The 14409-nt window shown below is 41.6% G+C and overlaps 1 pseudogene; it reads left to right on the top strand.

The window, feature by feature from the left end:
• The first annotated feature begins 12544 nt into the window (after positions 1–12544).
• LOC147434503 (uncharacterized) lies at positions 12545–13108 on the top strand (annotated as a pseudogene).
• Positions 13109–14409: the final 1301 nt, after the last annotated feature.

Genomic DNA, 14409 nt, shown 5'->3' with positions numbered 1-14409 from the left:
TTGTTTGGCTCGAGCTTCACGTTCTTGTCTCTAGGATGAGCCCTTTGCAGCCTGATCTCTCTTTTCTTGTATTGCCCACTCCCACTCCACATCTGCCATGTTGCCACCGTAATAGCTCCTGTCTGGATCTCTAACTTGGTTGGTCGCTTTACGTCGTACACTGGGCTGTTTTTTTTTTAATAAATATTTTTATGTAGCCCTCCAACCATTGTTGTGAAAAACGATGATCGAGGGAATTTGGAAATCTAGCATGCAACACATCCTCAATGTAGCGTGCATGATCGGGCAGCTGGTCTCTAAACTTTACAAAACAATTCTTATACGTTGAATGTATAAGAATATGAAGATGGCATCAAAATGCTCTGCCTTGTATTGTACTAAAGTCCACCTCCCCGTTATACTTTACCCTATAGTAGCATCCATGCGTGTTTGGAACGGGTGCGACAGTATCCTCGTCCTCTACGTCTGGGGCTACATGCTTTGAAATAGGGGACTTCATCCCTCCCACTACCAAAGCAAACAACGCCACAAGATCCCCCGCCGCTCCGTCTCTCTTGGTGCTCAATGCCTTGAGACGAGCGTCGATGCACGCCACTAGAAGAAGTGCGTCGATGGTGCTCGGGCAAAGCAAGAGTAGAATGGAGTGGCGTGGGACCATGCGATGCCATGAGAGTGGGACCCTGTGATGGAAGGAGAGTAGGACGGTAAGAAGGGGCTGTTATCGTCAGTGCGAGGCTCTGGATGTAAGGAGTCCCTCCCTGACTCCCCCATGGCGTGGACTGCGGAGAAAGACCGTAGCTCGCAAGCTACAGAGTGTACCGGCCAAACAATCCCTCTGTTGAACGGAGGTACTGGTCCTGTAAAGAGAGCACCCGCTGTAGGTCTGGATCTGCCATCAATTGAGGAACCTAGGTAGAGTAAAAACTAGACACAAATATGAAAATTATTTAACATGGATATGAACCTATCACGAGTGGTCAATAACTTTTGTATTCTCAATGCAAAGGTTATGACCAAGGGGGTGGACTTGTGGACAATGGCAAAGGCAAGGCGTTTGCATGAGAGAGAATCATGGAAACAAGGACATGGAGAAAGGAGGGCACCCCCAGTGCCTAGACACCTTGCATGTTTCCCAGATCTCATTACTAGTGCAGAGTGGTTTCATGAGAGAATGACCGAAGCAAAAGCGTGCTAAGAAGACATCGTCGACAAAGAATGGGAGTATGCATGAGGCTGCATACCAAAGGTAGAGTACTCATATATCTAAATCATATTGTATAGCTTTTTCTTGATTTTATCTTTGTATTTGATAAAAGATATTTCCTATTTTGTAGTCCCTTTGCTTTAACTCTATGTGTTGAAAGGGTCGTCACTTTTGTACGCGCCACATTGACGAGCGTAGAACCACCATGGACTATGGCATCATGGGCAATTTTTACACAAATGGTGATGAAGCTAGGTACTATGGAACTATTGAAAGGATATAAAAGGTTAATTTTAGAACCTTTCATACCTTTATCTTCGAGTGCAAGTGGTTTGCAATTGTGTCTAGATAGCATGAGAGTGGCCTCTACATGGTGGACTCTAGAGTGCATCACACAGGGAGGTATGACAATTTAGTTTTGCCACGCAATTGTGAGCACGTGAGTGACTACCTTTTTTATTCTTATTTGCTTGTAAAATTAATTATACCAATGTTACTTACTTTGAGCTTCTCTTCTATTGGTCATCTATATCCCAACAATCCATCAACCAAAACTTTGGGTCGTAATTCTCGTAACACCTCGGGGGAGAACCATTTTTGCCACTAATGAAGTGGAGACCATCTTCGACCCTCTTCCACCTCCTACTTTGGATGAGGGGGAGACAGAGAAGAGGGAGATCAACGATTCAAGTCCGGCGGCCACAAGTCTTAGCAAGGATGATTGTCATGATGATGATGACGATGAGATGGGATGACAAATTCAAAGATGATGAAGCCAACACATCCACAAACGACAATTCTATTTCTCTCTTTATTGATTTAGGAGCCATGGGCTTAGAATTGGATGACGCTTCTTGTAGGGATATTTTGGAAGATGATTCATAAACATTTTTTATACTTAAAGTTATAATTTTTTTTTGTTGTGTCATCCATTCATCTCTCTCTCCCCCCTCTTCCTCTCCGTAATTTTATGAAGCATGCTAAATTATGTTAATCAAGTGATAGTGGTTAGTTTAGCTGTAATCAAGTGTAATCTCACATAGCTAACTATTGTTTCATGTTTTCATATCTTTTTTCATATAATGTTATTTAATTTTTAGTAAGGGGGAGGGAAACACCAAACTTTGAGAGGGAGGGAATGTTTAAGTCAAAATTTGAATGTTTAGGTGCTAAATTGAGCTTCAAAAATAAACGTGGTAACATTCATTGCAATAACAGAGGTAACTATTGTGGTAATAAGTGCAAAAATAAATGCGGTAATATTTGAAATGAAACCCCCCCTCCCCCCAGGGCGTCCTCCTCTCTCTTCCTTCTCCAGTTGATTTTGGATCCTCTCTCTATAAAACATGGTAAAAGGCCGCGATAAACAATTAGATATTTTCATAGTATTAATTTTTTTTAATTGGATTATGCATGGTATAAATCTATAATTGCATCATTTAATATGGTAAATTTGAAGCGTTTTAAAACGTGTGTCCATTGTGCTTTCTTATAGGAGTTGCAGCTGCTATTTAAATTTCAAATTTTTTAGCACACAAATTTGGATTTTTTATTTTTTTTTTGGGGGGGGGAAGGGGAGGGGGGTCTATAAAACGAGCCCATTAGGCACTCTGTAACGAAATATGGCTATACATTGATTATAGAGGAATTAAAGTAACAATAGTGAGAATTTCCTTTTGAAATCTTAAAGAGTAGGAGAGCACTTGATTAAAGGTAGCAAAATGAAAATTATACCTAGTTAACTTGTAAAAGAGAGAGAGAATCAGAGAAAAGTCAACGGCTGAGGACTGCTGAGGACCATAGTTACTTGGAGCTGGTCCCCCCTCCAAAAGGCTTTTGTATTATAGATTCTCCCATGAAGAGAGACTTGGTACAATACATGCTTTGTGTTCCTTGAGACCTTGTTGATGCAATGAAGATGGTAGATTTCATGCACTAGATTTATGCCCTTAACTACCTTGCAAAAACATTAACTTGTCCCCGCCCTCAATCCCAAGAACCTCAAACACCTTCAAAGGTGGAGAGAGATAGCACGGAGTGAGGGAAGGGAAGAGGAAGAGGAAGAAGAAGTAACATACAAGAAAGAAGTCCTTTCCTCACCATCGATTACTCTTGGAGCTTAGCTTAGCATAGTTATATAGATGGTAGAAAATGAGCATGCCATTGAATCTCGACTCTTAGTTGGATTTGCATTCCATAGCCAAGAGGTGTTGGTGTAGGCTCTCTACTTCTCAAGCTTGGAGAAGGCGATTGATTTCTTGCTCAACACAATGAAAGAATGTGTGAGAGAGTGTGAGAATGACCAAAATGAGAGTATCTTCCTTGCCTAGGTTGACCCCTCTCTCTTTCTTTACTCTAGATTGATCCCTATTGGCCCTTGCCAAGCTTGGCCAATCACACGCTATGGTCATTTCAAGAAATAGGGGTAGCATTTGGCCAAGGTTCCTTCTTTCCCACTTTGAGAGAGAGAGTGAGCTTGATTGATTATCTACATGCATCTAAATTCTTATTGGACCTCCCTAAAGGCCATCCAATTGGATTTAGGCACACTATGAGGGCATCATGTGTAGGGTCTTGACATGTGTCCTTATTGGTTCTTGAGTCTTGGGCTTTCCTTGTTTGTGTGTGTGTGTGTGTGTGTGTGTGTGTGTGTGTGTGTGTGTGTTCTCACTCATGCCCCTACCTTTAGGGCTCGCCCCCTCCTTTGTAGGGATCCTTGTTGACTTGCACACCACAAGCACCTTGTTCATCACGCATGACAAGCACCTCAAGCACCTTGGTCATCAAGGACGACAAGCACCTCAAGCACATGTCTAGCTTGCCTAAGGTCTAAAGTACCTAAAGGTCTTAGGTCTAAGGATTTTTAACACCAAACTTTGGAAGTCTTTAATGAAGCTAACCCTAAGGCCTTTTAAGCTCCATTACCTGCTCATTGCTCTTTGGTAGACCTTCTTCCTTTTGGACCCTTCATGAGATGTAGCCTTCGCTCCCTTTGGTCTTGTGCTGAGATAGGTACAAAATCACATTTCTATATTCTAACTATTGTTCCCATTCATTTTCCCACATTAAATTATCATTTCAATATGAGAAAATCATTTGGGATAGTTAGATATTAGACTTTATGACACTCTCATTTTTATAGTTTACCAAGGTCTTTCTCTCTTCACCCCCAGAGCTCTCTCTGCACTTCTACCTCCAAAACTCTTGCTATAGTTTGGCAAGGACAACATGAACTTATGCTGAATGGATGTGGAACGATTAGTGGTGCTACATAATTTGAATATAAACGAAGGCTACTTATTGTTATTGTCCAAGTGTTATGCAATAGCCCAATGCCTGCCGCCAAGATAGAGCGTGATTGGAAAGCTTGGCATTGGTGTCGAGTCAAAATCTTTGCTCTTCCAAAAACCCTATGAACTTATAATAAGATGATCTAAAAGCAGATTGGTTCATTCTGTTGATCAAATTGTGCAGGGTGAATTGGCCTGAAGAGAAGTGGTTAAAATATGCAAACAACACATATGGTAGGCAAAGTAACCAAGAGCAATGAATATCTTCACTTGGAAACTATTGTGGGGGGATCCCAACTGGGAATAATATTCTTGCAAGAGGAATTTGCATAGACATTTGATCTAGTTGCAAATCTGCATTGAAGGATCCATTGCATCACTTTAAAGATTTCTCCTCCTTGTGGGGTCTTGCCACCAAGGTTAGCAAATGGACAAAAATACGTAGAAGGTGTTATTTTTTAGGAATGAATTAGTTGTCCCAAAATTCTCTCTAGAGCCAATAAATCCATGGTCGAAGGGTTGTTGGAGATAAGTGTAAAGAGAGGGCTTATCAAACCCATCGCAAAATAGATCTGTTGTTCTCAACTGATACATTGGCGCCCTATAATGATGATGTTGGTGGCCTACAAAATTATAGCTAAAGCAGTAGCCCTCAGACTAGCCCCCTTACTAACCAAGATCATCTCACCCCATCATCATGGGTTCATCAAAGGAAGGTCCATTTACGATAACATCTTGGCAGCAATGGTGGGCATCAAATACGCAGTTGTCACAAAGCAGGAGTGCATTCTGCTGCAGTTGGACCTGGACAAGGCTTATGACAGAATAACATGGACATATATAGAAGCCTTCATGGAAGATCTGGGCTTTGGGCCTCACCTATGTCGACTGGTATGTGTACTGGGGGCTGGAAGCCAGTCAGAGCTCCTATTCAACGATAGGATTGTGGGCTCTTTTGAGGTCAAAAGGTCTATTAAGCAGGGATGCCCTTTGGCCCCCTACTTTTCACCATAGGATCACATCCTCTAATCACGACGCTTGAAGCTAGTGCGGAACGAGGGGAGTTGCAAGGCCTTGCCTTACAAGGAAATAGCCAACTCCTGGCAAAACTTTTTGCAGACGACTCTCTCCTCTTCTTGAAGGCGTGCCCCTAGGTCATCAGAAAAGCTCTGGAGATTGTACAAATATTCTTAGTAGCTTCGAGGTCCCAGTGTAATATAGAAAAGTCAAGGCTGATCTCCCTATCGGAAAATGACTCATTTGACCCTTCTGTGTGGTCATGGGAGATTGTCACAAAAGGGAATATCTTTAGACATCTGGGAGCCCCCTTGGGGGTGGGCGTAACTCATAATCAAAGATTTGAGTGGGTGCTTGAAAAAATCAAAACAAAAATGAGTAGGTGGGAGTATGCTCTTCTCCCATTCCCAAGTCGGATAAAAGTGATTAATGCCTTTATGATTCCTTATATCGCCTTCACTAGCCCGCTTCTCAAGATGGCTAAGTGTCACTGGAAAGAGTTCTTGAAACCAGTAAAAAGGTTTTTATGGGAAAATAACACGAAATCTTTCAAGCCATGGCAATGGGTCCATTGGGAATCAGTTGCTCGGCCGGGGAATCAAGGAGGCCTTAGAATTCTCAACCGTGTGGTCCATGCAGAAGCTTGTTGCACCAAATTTGTTGTTTCCTTGGCTAAATAGGATCAAGTTTGGGCTGTCATGATCAGAGATATGATAGAAGTAGCTAAACTTGGCTCGAAGGGTGGAAAGTGGAGAGGGGTGGAGGTTCATGACAAATTGCTAGCCCCGGCGTGGTCTACCTTAAGACTGGGGGGCAGCTCAAGAGAATTGGTAAGAAAATGCAATAGACCAGCACGAGTCTTTAAAGTGGGGGGAAGAAGCCAGATACTTCAAGAACTCCATTCTGCATTGGTCCCCTTGGCTTTCCAAAGTTGTAGATCCGCCACAAACTCCCTATTGGATTGAGACAGCCAGGAAGCTTAATTATAAGGGTCTGAAGCGACTTGGGCACTTCTAGGACAGTGGCAACAAGAGTTGGAAAACCATTGACCTTATGGTTACCCAGTACCAACTTAATAGCTTGGAGGTCTTGCTTGTCCACAAAGTGATGAAAGAGCTTGACAATCTAGTGATGCCAATCTGTGATTCGGAGTTGGACCGGAACGCCTGGAAATGGCCCGGAAGCAATCTCTTATGGAAACCCCATACTAAACGCATTTATCAGACAGTGATGCAAAAGAAGAATTGGTCTAGCCCTCTTAAGAAGCTACAGAAAAAGCAATGGCCGGAGGAAAGGTGGGAGCATGTAATGGAGAATATATGGAAGCCAAAGGTTCTGCAACTCATGAAGGTTTTTTTATGGAACGTTATGTGGGGTGCTCTACTGACGGGGGTGAAGATTCACGAGAGAGGGATTGGGTCAGATCGATGCTTGGGGTGCAGATCTGGCCCACCTATTCATGGACTGCCCAACTATCAAAGGCCTCGCAAGGAAAATATGCAAGTGGGTCCAAAGAACATGGAAATTTAGTTTTTTCAAGACTGACCTATTCCTTGGAGGTAAGAATTCGGGTAGTCCTGCACTCCTCGTCAGCACTCAGATCGTCAGATACTTCTTCTTATATAATGTATGGCAGACAAGGAACCGTCGTGTGTTTGAAGGAGGTTTTGAGGTGGCAAGCTTCGTAGAAATTATACAAGAAAGCAAAGTGCTAATATGGACACTCGGGTGCAAGCAACACTCGGAGGATTGGTCTAGGACTACTTGTGCCTTGTTGTCAATAGATGGAATGCCTAGTATGGGGGCAAATCTTGGTCATCTGGAGGGGGCGGGTTGGTAGGGGTGGCTGTCCTGATAGCCAATGTAAGTATGGTCCCTGGATGATGTCATCAAGACCTTGTAATTTTTTGGGTTGTTCAATATAATTCACTCACAATTGTGAGTTTTGCTTTTTTTTTTTTTTAAGAATTAGTTGTTGGCAAGAGGAAGTTTCAAGAACAATTCATTTTGGTATGCACTAAAATAACTAGGTACTATTTTTATAATCAGGTTTGGAAATCCCAAAACATTCACCTGTGGTAGCTTAGTCCAAAGATACTCTGCATGAAAGCACTAGCTTATCTACTTGTTAGGATCTAGAGTAGGATTGGATATGCAAGCCAAAGAATGGAACCTTTAAGCTGCACCACCTACTAAGGCTATGGCCCCTAGAGAAAATAAATTGTTGGTCTATAGCAGTAGTAGTTGGATAAGGAAAATTAAGGGTTTGTTTCTTATGTTTTGCGCAACCATTTTTTGGAAAACTTGTCCCCTCAAGGCACATGTGGTGCTTGAGGTTCTTTGTACATTCTTTGTGGAGTTAATATAGCATCTCTACTTGTAATTGTGAGTACGGAAAATAAAAAGGACATGAATATAAGTGTGGTTTTCTAGTATGTTCGATGGTGAAGTTACAAAAAGAAAAGAACATTTTTCCTTCTTATAATTCGATGCTCACATATGTGAGATGTATTTATATTAACCCAAAAAAATAAATCAACTCCATGCAACAGACATGCCATCAATCATCATCTACTACCATCATCAAGATTACAATCTAGATTTACAAGGAGCCATCTGTCACTACAAACAATCAAGCAAAAGGACCGAAACCAAGTTGCCATCATGCCTTGCTAGCTGCCATCATAGTAAAGCATGTCCTGACAGGGAATTGAGAGACATACCCACTAGAAAAATGATAACACCACCACCTACATAAGGATGACCCGCACCACCATCAGTACCCATGAAGCAACAACAACACATGACATGCCATCACCTACGAGACTAATAGCGAGATGCACCCCATCAAGGCATAACACTTGAAAGCATCCATCGGTTTGAGCTGAAATATGACATGCAAGCTCAAAGGGGGAACCATGCCCCAACCAAAACCTCCCATTATTTATAATGAGTGAGCCTCCATGTGCCAAATGAGATACCAACCCCAGCAAGGAGGTGCACCAGAGTCCCTGACCACCAGTTATCCTCTCTGAGAAGAAGCAATAAGGATGGTCACTCCCGAGTGCCAAAAATAAGGCAAAAGGCAAGGGAGGAGTGAGGGAGGTAAGGGCAGACTATTGCTCCCCTATCTTGATTCATCCAAAGCTCTATCGACTTTCCCACCCAGCTTCCTCGCATTTCCATTAGCCCCACCTATAGAACACCCTGCTATAGAACTACCTCAAGACTCTTGCTCTATGAACTTGCAAGTTGGGCGCACAAAAGTAGGGTAGCCCCTTTCTACCATAATTTTGAGTTTGTGCTTCCACACACAATACCATCCACCACTATTCTTATTTTTTGTTATGCTCATCCACCATCATTCCTTTTTTGTGTCCATACTAACAAACGTGAGTGGAGAATATATTATCAACACCAAAGGATTACAGGCTCCCCATTGTGCAAACATCCATTAAAGAAGTACAAGACTTGGCATGAAGCCACCACTATTCTTAGGGATTTTCTTTTCGTAGTATGAACCTATAACATTGCAAACATGAAATTCATGTGTAAAGTAGGAGTCTAGTTCAGTCTTTACAAGTATTTCAAACCTCTTGTGGAGAACATTTTGACCTGTTGGGTTTCAAGCCCTTTTTGTTGTGTCCAACATTTTGACCTGTTGCGTTTCAAGCCCTTATTATTGTATCCAACATTTTGACACTAGTATGTGACTTGCACGTTGTTGCAGTGAAGGAAACATGGCATGTATTCTCATAGAGCTATCTTATGTTCCAATTAGGACACTATGAATACTCTCTTTCTACGTGTATAGTCTATTGTATTTCTAAAAATGATGCATGACACAACCTCTTGATAGATTTTAACAAACATGAATAAATGTAAAATATTATAAATTAAGAATTATTTAAAACCAAGCTTGGAAATTTCTCTTAAACATTATCTTTCTTGAGGTGCTAGCCTTTGTTCAACAAACTTAGGAGTGCTCTCTTTCTATTCAGGTGGGTAGAGAGAGAGTCCTCCTTTTGGTCTATATGTAAGATGATGCAAAGTATACTTTAAAACCAACCTTAGGAGCTTCTCATAAACATTATCTTTCATGAGGTGCTAGCCTTTGTTCAACAAACTTAGGAGTGCTCTCCTTCTATTGGAGTGGGTAGAGAGAGAGAGAGTCCTGCTTTTGGTCTATCTTGATCTAGCAATGCTACCAAACTTTTAATGATAGAGATTATAAAAGTTAGCATGGTGTGAAGAGATGAATGCTAAGAGAAGTCAATGTGAATAAAACTTTTTTTGAAAATGGAGTGGGTTCTAGAATTGGTTTTGATGATAAGAACACAATTGGAATCGAAGTCTCTACTCCACTCTCTTACTTTCTTCTATCCTTGCGTCTTTCTTATGAGCAAGACATGGTACTAGTGCACATCATAACATCGTATATAATAAGAAGGATGTCTTTTCCTTGGTCTACCTAGTATTGACAAAAGTGCTACCAAGTCAAGAAGTACAAACTGGGTAAGCTAGCAAGTTGTTAAAGATGAGGACCAACAACTGCTACATTGTGTAAGAAAAGATTAGGGCTCATAGTTTCCAATGTACCAAGAAAGTTTCAAGTTTCAAAGAGATGTTTTGGCTTTTTATCAAGACTTGTGATCTCTCTAGATGACTTGCTTGCATCTCTATCTATGTTTTTTGCACAAGCATAGTAATGGTTTAAATCATTGCCTAATCACAATTGCATAAGCAGCTTAATACAATAAGGTTCACACTATTTGTTCATTTACACTTTCACATCATTTGCATCTTTAAATGTGATAGAACTGAAAATAGAATAAGGTTGCTTAGTTGTTTATTTATGTGAGAGTTTTGGCCATTATGTTAATTTGAAGCATGTGGTGCAAAATGAAGTCGATGGCTTGAAATCATGCATGCCATTGATCTTTCTCCCCCTCTCTCCACGAATCACAAAAGCATGTTCCTCTTTGTGAGAGCATATTATTTTCAACCATTTACATGCTTGAGACTATTCCCTTATGCACAATCTATATCATACCAACCATTTGGCTTAGCTACTTAGCTACTTAGCTCCCGCTCCCTTACATATGAGACCGAATATTGAGGCAATGTAGGAGAGCATCTTTTTGTATGCACATTATATCCTTTGAAAATTTAAGAGTATGAATATCATACCCTACTTGAGTGTTCAATTTTTTATCACATCAAATTTATTTTCTTACATTTTAGCGTGTATCACGACCTACATTTCTTTCTCTCCTAGAAACTTCATGGACTCAATTTGTTAGTTGCCACCATTATATCCATAGTAGGGGAGCATCTTCTTTATGGAAACCTTAAAGATGCCACCCATAAAGAAGACGCCACCATTGAAATCATTAAAGAAGTTATAGAATATTCTAACATCATAGAAAAAACCTCAAATTATTTCAAAGATTTGAAGCATCTAATAAAATTGGAATGATATAGAAATGATACACACTAGTCTCTCTCTCTCTCTCTCTCTCTCTCTCTCTCTCTCCTCTCTCTCTCTCTCTCTCTCTCTCTTTCACACACACACACACACACACACACACACACACACAATGTGTGCTTGAGTTCAAGACTATGAATTTTAAGCGTGTGCGCGTGTACACACACACACATATACATATGCATGTGTCTATGTATATAAATAAATAAATAAAATTAAAATGATATAGAAATGATACACATAAGTCTCTCTCTCTCTCTCTCTCTCTCTCTCTCTCTCTCTCTCTCAGACACACACACACACACACACAAAATTTGTGCTTGAGTTCAGGACTCTATGAATAGATATTTCATTGAAATTATGGTTGCTTTTAAGACGTAAATCTCTCTCTCTCTCTCTCTCTCTCTCTCTCTCTCTCTCTCTCTCTCTCTCTCTCTCTCTATATATATATATATATATATATATATATATATATATATATGTGTGTGTGTGTGTGTGTGTGTACATACATACATACGTATGTATACATAAATATATTATGTCTAAAAATAATGAGGCAATTTATCTTCAAAACCTACATAACCAACTCAAATTCTAGTTTTAGCTTCTTGTATTCAAAGATAATCAGCCTTCTTATGAAAAGCTACAAAGTTTTTTATTGTTGGAGAAATTTAACCTCACAACCAAGGGTATTTTGGGAATTTTGAACAATTTGAAAGGAAGTTTGAAAATTTCCACAAATTAGAGAGGTATTTTGGTAGTTTTTCCTCCAACACACACACACACAAATATATATACATATGCATGTGTCTATGTGTGTGTCTATATATATATATATATATATATATATATATATATATATATATATATATATATATATGTATGTATGTATGTGTGTGTGTGTGTGTGTGTGTGTGTGTGTGTGTGTGTGTGTGTGTATATATTATGCTTGAATCCACATAGGTCTTGAGGCCTCATGCTATTGTTCTAGTATAGTAATTATGACATTCAAAAGTTCTATGCCCCCCCCCCCTGCGTGGCAAAACCTCTCTCTCTCTCTCTCTCTCTCTCTCTCTCTCTCTCTCTCTCTCTCTCTCTCTCTCTCTCGACAGAGCTTGCATCTAAACCTAAACTTTACACTATTCTTCATGTCTCCTCCTGGGCGAGGTTAGCCCTGTGGAAGGGCATTAACTCTCATCCCCGCCCTGTCAAAGCCAAAGCCCCGTCACCTGGTCCTCAGCAGAGCCAACGTTTCTGTAGATCGGCAGAGCCTTCGTTTTTTGCTCCTGACGATTTTTTTTTCCTACTCTGTTGCGCGCCAAAGCCCCGCCACTTGGTTCTCAGAAGAGCCTGCATTTTCTGCAGATCGGCAGAGCTTGCCCTACCACCTGGTCCTCGTTTGCACACCCCCGTGGCTGTCGTGCTCTACACATCCCCTGCTTGTCGCCAATGGCTCTGCAAAAAAAACCTCTTTTGGAAGACGTTTACCTCAAAGTCATTTTGCCTAAGCATTTGTTCACACTATAGCTTGATTCACTTTCAAGCATGAATACCCCAAAAATCACCGCAAGGGTCGACCGAGCTTTGCGGCTGTCATAGCGGCTCCTAGCAAGCTCACTCAAATCGAACAGCTTCAAACAGCCCTTGATCGGGTCATGGAGGAGAATCGTGACCTCAAAGATCACCTTAGCAAGCTTGAGGCACGCTTTGACTCCATGGTTCATCTCACCACTGACAAAGTAAAATAAGTCAAAGCAAAGGTAACTCAAGCCTAATCGGCCACCTTTGCCAAAGTACAGACTTGTGTTACAAGGGAGTTCCGCGAACAAAGACCCTAAGAAGAAAACACCCTCAAGGTACACATTGGTGGGCTCCCCTCGCCATGGTGTACCGCCGGGGACACTCTCGAAGAAGCAACCAACAAGCTCAATGACATCCTTCAACCAATTAACATCAAACCTGAAGCGGCCTCTTGGATCAACGACACACATAGGCAAGTGCTGCTTGAGCATTGCCTTCTCACTTTCAAGGACAAAAAGGATAAGATGCAATTGCTACGGCAATCTCGACTCCTCAAAGGAACAAAGACTTGGATCAATGAGGAGCTGACAACAAATCAATTAAAGCTAAAAAAGAGTGAGGTGGGCACTAGGCCATTTGGAGTAGTAGTTGGAGTAGCTCCATTAGGAGAGGTCCCAACAAACACTCGGTATACCTTCATGAGGGAGACAGATTCTGTGTATATGGATGAGATATACAGGTAGCTATGCACCTTGCACCCAAAAGCTGGGACAGCCACTAGATGAACTCACTGAGATACTGACAAAGATGCTCCATGATTTAGCATCAAAGGCATACCCCCATAGCTAGCCTACACGAAGACAACTTGGGAGCATGCCCCAGAACAGCTGGTATGATGAGGAGTGTAGAGAGACGAGGATAAAATTACAGAGGGAAGTGCTCATGGTAATTACCACACATAGACAGTCATGGATTATCTTTTGCCACCTAGTGCGACGAAAGAAAAGGGCTTATCTATCTCAGCTAGAGCGGGATCCGTATCAGCTATGTATAAGTCAGGACTCAAGCAAAGCATTGAGGCTATTCCACCAGCATTCACCACCACCAGAGATCACCTCCACTGATACATGGGGGGAATATGCCACATCTCTCTACACATCATTAGGGCAACCACCTCTGTCGGACCCACTAGAGACATGCCCGGAGACATGTTCTTTCTTTACTGCCGAGAGGGTAAGGAAATCCATTGTGAAGATGAAGACAAGGAGAGAACATGATCATGATGGTCTGGTAGCAGATCATTTCATCCATGCTAGGGATATGCTTCCAGAGCTCCTGGCTATGATGTTTAATCGAGCCATGTATGATGGATTCCGTGAGACTTTGGAGTATGTCTACGATTGTGCCTATTTTGAAGTCAAGAGATCCCATGATTCTCGGGAATTATCACACCATCATGGTTGGTCACACATTAGCTAGGCTATATGAATCCTTTCTTGAGCAGGAGCTGAGTAGACGGGCAGAGCAAGAGGGCACAAGAGCGCAAGCAGGTTTCAGGAGAGGTTTCTCCACTCTTGACCAGATTCTAACACTGAGAGCTATTATTGAGGACGGTAGACACCACGGCAAGGGGATCTATTATAGCTTTGTGGGTTTCGGCAAAGCTTTTGACACAGTGCCGAGAGCCAGACTTAAACGCAGACTACAGGACATGGGTGTGCCTACAAAGCAGAATATGGGGTATTCTGGCCCTATACAGGACAATGATGGGGTGGGTATGCACCACTGAGGGAATGTCTGACATGGTACACTCCACTATTGGAGTAAAGCAGGGATGCCTTCTATCCCAGACTCTTTTTGGGATGTATGTGGGTGAGTTTTTGGACTAT

The sequence above is a fragment of the Adiantum capillus-veneris genome, chromosome 19, assembly GCF_014529385.1.
Source record: "Adiantum capillus-veneris isolate H3 chromosome 19, ASM1452938v2, whole genome shotgun sequence".
NCBI classification, from domain to species: Eukaryota; Viridiplantae; Streptophyta; class Polypodiopsida; order Polypodiales; family Pteridaceae; genus Adiantum; species Adiantum capillus-veneris.
The sequence above is the reverse complement of the archived record's forward strand: the minus strand, read 5'-3'. Positions and strand labels throughout refer to the sequence as shown.